This window comes from Rhamphochromis longiceps, linkage group LG11 (genome assembly GCF_057381845.1).
Source record: "Rhamphochromis longiceps isolate RC_006_pf linkage group LG11, R_longiceps_female_GT1.1, whole genome shotgun sequence".
Classification (NCBI taxonomy): Eukaryota; Metazoa; Chordata; class Actinopteri; order Cichliformes; family Cichlidae; genus Rhamphochromis; species Rhamphochromis longiceps.
Genome location: NC_140567.1, coordinates 33,251,063 through 33,260,628, shown reverse-complemented (window position 1 = coordinate 33,260,628; position 9,566 = coordinate 33,251,063). Strand labels below are relative to the sequence as shown.

General features: G+C 37.3%; 1 long non-coding RNA gene across 1 annotated transcript; it reads left to right on the top strand.

Moving 5' to 3' along the window:
* Positions 1 to 136: 136 nt before the first annotated feature.
* LOC146659617 (uncharacterized) lies at positions 137 to 9,187 on the top strand. The gene is made up of 3 exons (XR_014913815.1): positions 137 to 672; positions 1,545 to 1,634; positions 8,786 to 9,187. It is a non-coding gene; the product is annotated as an uncharacterized LOC146659617 (long non-coding RNA).
* The last annotated feature ends 379 nt before the right edge of the window (positions 9,188 to 9,566 follow it).

Here is a 9,566-nt window from a genome sequence, read left to right as displayed (position 1 = left end):
CTACTATTGGTTTTGTAAAGGAGACCAGGGATCTCTTATATGGTCATCTTGGGTACACAGCTCTGAATGTGAGAACAGAAGCCCCGCCCACCTGCTGTTCAGAACTTCTGTTCAGGAGGCGCAGGCAATGGGAAGTTCCCCAAGGAATAGGGAAGCGAGATGACTTATTAGCTTAATATCTATCCCTTTTTTTGAGACTTTGAGATATTTTGTCTCCCATTTTGTCTTTACTTCTGCCTGATTTTAAATTCCTTGGTTTAATGCTGAATTCCACATATCTGTTTTCTTAACCGAGTTTTGGGGTGATGGAGCCTATCCCAGATCACACAGGGCTAAAGTCATTGTACACCCTGGAGATGTACACAGGCAACCACATCCTCTCACATTCACACCTACAGTCAGCAGTCAGTTTAGAGCCATCAGTCTCTTCTCATGGATTTATTTGCACAAGGTTAACATTCTTTGTGTAAATGTGAGATAGAGGTGGATGGATTGAGCCAGATATCGACAGTATCGATACCAACGCTGATATTGATATTGGACGGTACTAGCATAATATACGGTGGCCCTGAGAGACCAAACGGACTGCAACGGAAATAGGAAAAAACAACAAAAGAAGTGTTTCTGGGGAGACAATAACCCGACGGACCAGTTGCAGGAACTGAAAAAATGGTAGGTGTGTTTTATCATGATTCATATAATACTGATGACAGAGTTTTAGACTAATAGTTAGGCTAACACACTTACCTCTCATCTTTTGTTTTCTCACAAAACCGATAGATCCTCCACTTCTGTTAAGTGTCTCCCTGCGCAATTCTTAGCATATTTTGGTTCCTGCAACTGGTCCGTCGGTATTGTCTCCCCAGAAACACTTCCCTTGTGCTTTTGGAAATCTGTTTTTTCCTATTTCCGTTGTGTTTTGTGTGCTTTTGTATCATTTTTCTTGCTGGTGTTTTCTTAAGTTGCAGTCCGTTTGGCCTCTCAGGGCCACCGTAATAATAGGATCAAAACTATCCTCTAAGTTCAGTATATAGCCCAGTGAATTTTTTGGATCCATTATTAGCTTTGTTTAGAAATGGAAAAAAGTACCTCAAACATGTTCCAAATGTGCAAATTGATGAGAATTAATCTCAAAAGGCAAAACAGACTGCTCTCTTCATAAGCTGCCTTTATAAGTGAGAAGTACAGGCAATACTGCCCCTGCATTTACTTGGTATCAGATCAATACTGAAGTTTGCAGTATTGCACAACACTAATGAGTTTCAATACATACATTTTTAATATAAATTTTATATAAATAATTTATGTATATATTTTTTTTCTAATCCAATTTATTTGTACTTGTTTGTGTTTTTCTTTCAAGTTCACCCAATTTCTGGCTATCGTGTATCATTTTGATGTAAATGTGAACAGTTGTGTGGTGGGGTGTTGTTTGTGGCTGAGCTGCAGACGAAGGGTGGAGCAGGGGGTTCAGGGGCAGTGCTAGGGGAGGCTGGATGTCACAGCTGACCTTCTTCAATTCCATCATGTCTCTCCTATTTTAGTAGCATGCTGGGGCCCGAGGAAGAGAAGGAGTAGCAGCAACAGCTGCAGGCAAGCAACGCTGAGCTGGCGGTGAGGAGCTGAAAAGCACCGTAAGTAAAGCAGACTGTAAATAAAGTGCACCGCCATCACACTGCCCAGTGCTGGGTCAGGTTAAAACAGTTAAAAGGGAGTAAGTTATAAGCTGACTGTCATTTTGAGAGCTGCATTTTATGATACAGAACTTGGTTTGGGTTTGTGAGCCACGTATTTCACGAATGCCAAATCTACACAACAGGGGGTGCTGTATTAGCAAAAGATGAAATGGCTGCTTGTGACATTACCGTGTTGCATGTAGTAACAAGCAGTGCTGGTCAAGTTACTTGAAAAATAGTAATTAGTTACTAATTACTGATTACTTCTCCAAGAAAGTAATCCTGTTATTTCACTGATTACTTATTTTCAAAAGTAATTAACTACTTTATTACTTCTATTTATTATGCATAATACAATTGAATCAAATGCTTTAAAAATTGCTTTATGAGTTTTAATCTTTTAACTTTATGCACATTGCATCAAGCAAAAATTAAATTATATGTTACTGTCTTTGTCTTGAAGAAATGTATTTAACATTTAAACCTATTTTCTGCTTATTCCACCATATAAAATAAAATAATGGTTTGTTTGAATTCACTCTTTCAAATAGATGCAAGTAAAACACAGCAAAAAGTAAATAAAATCAAAGACTCAGCGTCAGTAAGTCCTGTCTCTCTTAAATCTACTGTCACCTGTTTAGCAGGAGTGGGGCCGGTGGAGGTTTGCCCGGTGCTGCAGTGGTCATGTCAGTGGGGGGATCTGGGAGTTTCTCTGTGAATTTCACATTCCTTTGGCAGCGTGCTAGGTTGTTACGTCTGTTGCTGCCATAGACATTATACGCTCGTACGTCATTGTCATGAGACACTCACAAGAAAAATCATGGTTTAATAACACAGTAATGCAGCGTGCTTACGGGAAAGTAACAGTAATCTAATTTTTTTTTTTGCAATAGTAATCCCTTACTTTACTAGTTATCTGAAAAAAGTAATTGGATTACAGTAACGTGTTACTATTAACATGTTACTGCCCATCTCTGGTAACAAGTGGGAATTATCACTGCTCTGCTCTTTACTGTTGATGCTTTTCGTTTTCTCAGTTCGTGTTCCAAAATAATTTGAATCTGCTTTCAGGGAAAGCACCTCCTTCACTGAAAAGAAGCTGGTGGAGACCAAAACAGAGCTAAAATGGGGGCAATTATGACTTATGCGCATAACAGTTAATAATTCTACTAATGGATGTCTAAATGATAACTAAAATCATTTTTTTATATATTCTTTTTTACCCTCTAGTGAAGAACAATAAAATGACCTATCTATAAGAAGTAGGTCTTTTTATTGTTCTTTATATAGTCAAATCATATTCAAAGCAATGCTACGCTTCAAAGTCACAATCGCCCATGTAAACATAGCTGTCGGGGTAATGTAATGGTATAAAATCCCTCTGAAATGTGGCGAAGCATACGGAAGAAGTCAGGTACTGTACTTACTTTTCTCATCTCGTAATGGCATTACTAAAACTAATATATCAGAAGAAATCTGGAAACCACTGCAGCAGCGTCAATGTCAGACTACATTTGGGAAACCTTTTGGCAAAATCATCTGCTCTTGAGTAGAAATCCAAGCGTTTGTGGGCAGGAAGTGAAACTAGACTGTACTTTGTCAGGAATTCCTGTCGTATCTGTCTGTCCTCGGACAACTTTGCTTTCAAGGTGTATTTCCTCTAAAACAATTTTCCATTGTTTGCCAACAGGTTTCACATTTCACCACAAACTCTCCCGTGTGTTTGTGTCCTTTGTCCTGCCTGAAGCACTTTGCGGCCTGTTTGTTAAAAGCACTTTATCGCTAAATTTGACTTGGCACGTCTTGGCAGGAGAGATTGCAGCTGATGAGACTCCTGACCTGCAGATAAAGCATCCATTAAGTGTCTTGTCTGGAGCAATTCAGTACTCTTAACCTATTAGCATATTGTTAGCCATTTGTGAGATGGTGCAGCCGTGGATACGCGCTGCTGTGCTGCAGCCAGTCACCACACCATAAAGAACCACCTCTCACTCTGCCGCTAAATGTCGTCTCCGACATTGTAATGCTCGCCGACTGTCCTCTGCCAGATGATTCAAATGACCGCTAAAAGCCCGAGGGAGGCAAAAAAGGGGTCCAAAATGCAAAATTGATGGAAATGACATTAGATTCAGCTCATGCTCCTCACTGTGTAAATTATGCCCCAAAATGGACTCTCTGGCCCGACTGTTAGCTCCAATTTGTTGGGCCATACCTCATGGTGGCTTGTCTTGCCCTTCCCTTCTCCCTTTAATCCAATCAAAGCCACGCTGGATGTTATTTATTTGTTTATTTATTTATTTTCAAAGGATGTAACCGATTCTTATCAAGGCAGAAGTAGGGCCTTCTTCCTGGTGAAACAGTGACTAACGTCCAGCCATCGATCTGTCAGTTCGTCTGCGGTGGCGGGTGATGCGTCTGGTGATAGAAGACTTTTTCTGCTTGTGTTTTTATGTGCGAGTGTGCAACAGAGTCATCAGTGCACACATTGTTTTCTTTTTTTTAATGTTCTAGATTGCATTAAAAGATGTCGATTTTGAGATTATTTCATTTCTCACTTGTTTATTTTAATGTATTCTAGAAATGACTTTTTTTTACACATTCAGGCATTTACCTCAAGCACTGCCATAAAGATTGTCTCCTTAAAAAAACATAAATGCATGAAGTTGCAATTCTTTGATTTAAACTGACCTTCAAAGCACATCACCTCACAGGTGTTGCAAAAGTCGATTCACTACAATAAGCTAATTGAACGACTTCTTGAGTGGATGATTGTGTTCTTGTCTGTGGCAACCTTAACCTCCTCTTAACTGTTTAAAATGAAATTTGATATTGATGTTGGTACCAATATCGGCTTTGTTGGCTGATATTTACATCAGATATTTCTTCGTTGCTAGTGGTGAAGTGTTTAAACATAGTGTGATGAAGAAGATATATATATTTTAAAGCATTTAGATGTTTTAATAGATAATAATTCAAATTTAAAAACTAAAATTTCTTGGCTTCAGGTATCTGCATCATTTATTTTAACGTTTAGAATAAGTATGAACATCCGTTGCAACGTATTATCTTTAGATCAGCTGTTAATTAGGTCACAGTTTTGGTAAAACCTTAAATCATTTTCTCAAGATATTTTAAATACATGGTTACCCAATTCCTGCATAATATTTCTATTAACAATAATGGAAACAAAAATTCCACCCTTATGTCAGTTTTCAGTGTGTCTTATCAGGAAAAGGACACGTGGACATTTATTTAACAATGGTAGTAATTTCCTTGTTTTGTTCATGATGGCTAACTGTCATAGTCGCCTTGGACACTTGTTGAAAGTCCAATCAAGTCCAAATGCAGTGAAAGAAGCTCCAGAATGGCATAAAGCACACATTTTGATGCTTTTTCTTTTTATGTTTGTTGTTTGTATTTATTATGAATTTAAAAGGCTAATTTCATGGAAGTAAAACATCACAAGTAGGAATAAACTCTGCTGCAGGCAGTCTGAAGGATTTTAAGTTCGTACTAAATTAGAGATGGGCAGCAACGCTAATTCGATTACTTTTTTCAGTAATGAGTAAAGTAAGGGATTACTACTGCAAAAAAAGTAATTAGATTACTGTAACTTTCCCGTAAGCACACTGCATTACTGCGTTTCAAAACCGTAATTTTGTTTGTGTCTCATGACAATGACGTAGGAGCGTGCAAAGTCTGTGGCAGCAACAGACGTGCAGATTAACAATGGATAATATGGAGTGCGGGAGAGAGTACGACCATCCAGCATCTAAAGCGTGGACGTACTGACATTCCTTTGAGTTTGATTCCTTAAAAAGTGAGAAAAACATTAGCGTCCGCTGTACACCCTGCATGGGAAGAAAACTTCTTTCTACAGCGAAAAATTAAACTTAAAATCTGAGCAAGCACCTAGCACGCTGCCAAAGGAATGTGAACTTCACAGAGAAACCCCCAGATCCCCCCACTGACATGACCACTGCAGCACCGGGCAAACCTCCACCGGCCCCACTCCTGCTAAACAGGTGACAGTAGGTTTAGGAGAGACAGGACTTACTGACGCTGAGTCTTTGATTTTATTTACTTTTTTCTGTGTTTTACTTGCATCTATTTGAAAGAGTGAATGCAAACAAACCATTATTTTATTTTATATGGTGGAATAAGCAGAAAATAGGTTTAAATGTTAAATACATTTCTTCAAGACAAAGACAGTAACATATAATTTAATTTTTGCTTGATGCAATGTGCATAAAGTTAAAAGATTAAAACTCATAAAGCAATTTTTAAAGCATTTGATTCAATTGTATTATGCATAATAAATAGAAGTAATAAAGTAACTAATTACTTTTGAAAATAATTTGATTCAATTTTATATGATGGATTGTGCAGAAATTGGGCTGAAAGGTCTATTGCTGTAACTAATTACTTTTGAAAATAAGTAATCAGTGAAGTAACTGGATTACTTTCTTGGAGAAGTAATCAGTAATTAGTAACTGTTTTCAAGTAACTTGACCAACACTGGTCCTGATTATAGTTTGTATCATCTTAATTGTGCTCCATGTTTTTTCTTACCCTCTGCACCCAGATAAAGTTTTTATGTACTGCTATGTCCTGGTTTTTATCAGGGTTTCATTGCCATGCTTATGAAAAGCAGGAAATACGGTAGTTTTTAAACATAGCTGAGATATGTATACCAGTGCAGTGACCACTTTCATTTGTTTCCTAGTAATCAATATATATATATAAATAAATAAACATACTGAATTATTCGAAATAAATTACACTTTTCTTTTTTAAAGAGATGATATAGTGTGATTTTTTTTTTTAGCTCCTGCTTAGATCATTTACATCACACATTTTTTTCTATACTCTGCAGTCGGAGCAGGGCAGCAGTGGCCTGATGTTACACCACTGAATTAAAAAATCCCGCCCCCATTGTAAATATCGACTTCCCTTCCACTGCAATTTTGTGGAGGTCAGTTGAAGAAGCACAGATGTAAAGACTTGAATAAATGGCAGCTGAGTTTCATGTAGCTGCTTCAGATTCACTCCGGTTAACCTGTGGCATCAGTTCCTGCTATCACCTGTGAACCGCTCCATGCTCCAAACTGTAACATAGGTATGGTTTCATTTTACAATGAACACAATTTATAAACCTAAAATCAACCTAATGGCTTATAGTTTGGTATTAGTTTGCCCAGTGTCACAGTAAAGTAAAGAGTTCTGTATTGAACTGAAATTGATTACCTTTCCAGTATTTAGAGATAAACCACAACACTAATAGAATGCAGTTAAATGCTGTGTTGTAACTCACAGCCTTAGTTTGAAAATGTTAAAATTCTCATCATTTGCATAACCAAAACCACAAAGCTCTTTGGTATTATCTGGACTTGTGGTGTTCTTGATTAGTGCAGCTGTCAAAGTGCATGAAGCTTCAAAGTTTCAGAGAGCAAAAAAAATACCATCAGCATTAAGTGAGGCTTGGATGCAGACTGACCACTAGGTGGTGATGCAGGATGTGCTGAAGCAGCTTAAATCCTGATGATGCTTCATTTGTTTTGTTTTTTTATACTGAACTTTTGTTTTTGCTTTTATATTTACTCTATTTCAGCATTACACAAACCTTTCTAAATACCTGATTATAATCTATTTTTTCAAGAAAAGACAAAACATAAATATTTCATTCCATTACTGAGTATCTGTGATTTTGATCAAGCAGATGTAAATGAAAAAACATCAATAAAAGGCGCTCAGTGTCTGGGTGGTGATATATATATATTTCTCATGGTTTACAAATAACTTTTTTTTTTGTTTTTTTTTTAGATGCGGCATAGTACATTACACATTATTTCCATACAGCAGAATAAAATAAATATATTGCACTTAAAAATCATCAAAACACAATCTCACTGGGTGTATTTGGATTATGGCATTAAAAACAAAACAATTTCAAAAACAAATCATTTTCAGTGGTGAATTGCGATTCAGAGGTGTTAAACATTTACATCAACATGGAAATCACCATTCAGTAAACAACAGAAAAGGACTTTGATTTCCACAACACGTACATTTCCCCGTCTTGCTCACTACACAGCTGAGATAAAATCAAGTACTGCCAACTCTTACACCCATGTTCTGCTGCGTTAGGCTACATGTGATGTTAATATATGGTATGAGTCAAACTGGGACATTTACAGTGTTTGTTTAACCAACTCATGTTGCTCTTTCAGCTTAATTTCAATCTTTTCTCTGTGCTGATCGCTGTGCAACTGCAGAGAAGTGTTAAAGGGACACCTTTAATCAAAATACACAAAATAAACCAAACAAAAAAACTCCATCCATACCGCACATTTTATCAGTAGTGATGGGATTATTCTTTTTATTTTTTGAGTTCATCTTTAAAATGAAAGTCTGTACCACAGCACAGGTTGAACTAATCGAACTGTTAAGGTAAATCGTTTCACTTTTTGAGTACAAACTAATTTGATTTTTCTGGCATAAAGGCTCAGATTACATTGATGTCAGTCTGCATATTGGCCTGGATGATTTATCATCAACTGCAGTTTTTAGGACTCAGTTATAGACCACAGATACTGGCTAAAATGACTTTGTTGTGTGTCATCAGAGCTTTTAAAATAAATGACTGTAACCGAGTGTGTGAGCCAACTTCCTCATTTCTGCATGCTTTAAATGAGACCCAAGAGCCAATATTTCCAGCTGTGTCTTGTCACCACATACACACATTCAGCCTCTGTAACACCCAATGAAGACAGACCACCAAAAGGCTGAAAGCAAGGAGGAGTCGGGGTTTATATTTCTACTGTACATTTCACGCTGTTTTATGTGCCTTTTGATATAAAACAGACTACAGTGAATGAGTCGTAATTCAGCCCATTAGAGGCCAGTCAGAGTAGATTTATAAGGGCCACTCAACCACTTTCACTAACCTAAGCAAATTAATATACAGCTATATAAAAAAGGTGTCATTGAAGTGATTTTAGTTAGAGTCCAGTCACTATACAAAGATAGTGAAATTCATCAGTCTGTGTGAAATCATTCTTAAACCGAACGACTTTCGTCAAACCAAGCGTACTTTCTCAACTCCACAGAGATGAGCAAGCGGCGTGTTGGATCGTTGGTTTCAGATGTCAAGGACAAGTTACTGAGCTACACTGTATGCTGAAGTAAAGTTGATCAGGTATTTAAAAAATTAAATGCTGAAGAACTCGACGTTATGACACTTCTATCACAGATAAACGTGGTGATTACGAGGCCATGATAGCTTTGGGTTATCTACACCTCTGTCTAGAAAGTTTGCTGTTGGTCCGTGGTGGGACTTGTGTTAAATTCAAAGATGAATCTTAGATTAAAGGTCTGCATGTGTTTACCATGGACGTGTTATAAGAACTGGAATAAATTGAAGTGCCCAAAACTGCAGTTCCCTAAATGGCCACTTGAGGCTTGTTGCTAAAGTGAGTCAGTGCTGACCCAGGTTAAAATGCCCAACTTTACAGGAGAATTAAACAGGTTTACAGCCTGTGACAAAAACTGGTTTTGGCCTCTGTAGCTAATTTCCCCTTTCATGACAACTGTGGTGCAAGTGAACTGTTATGTAACTCAACAATTTAGACTGTACTTTGTCTTGAAGTTACACATAATTAAAAGTGACTCCTCTGAATGACACTTGAGTGCCATTTTTTTTAGGAATACTAAAATATGAGGAAAATTGCCTAAAAATGCCAAAAATATCTTCTTGCTAGGAACCTTACCAAATCACCTCTAGATCACTGATTAAACACTATTTAAACAAACAGCAATCATATTAACCTTGAGTTTCAGATGTCTATAGAGATTTAAACGGGCACCAAGAAAGAAAAAAAAATCAGCAGT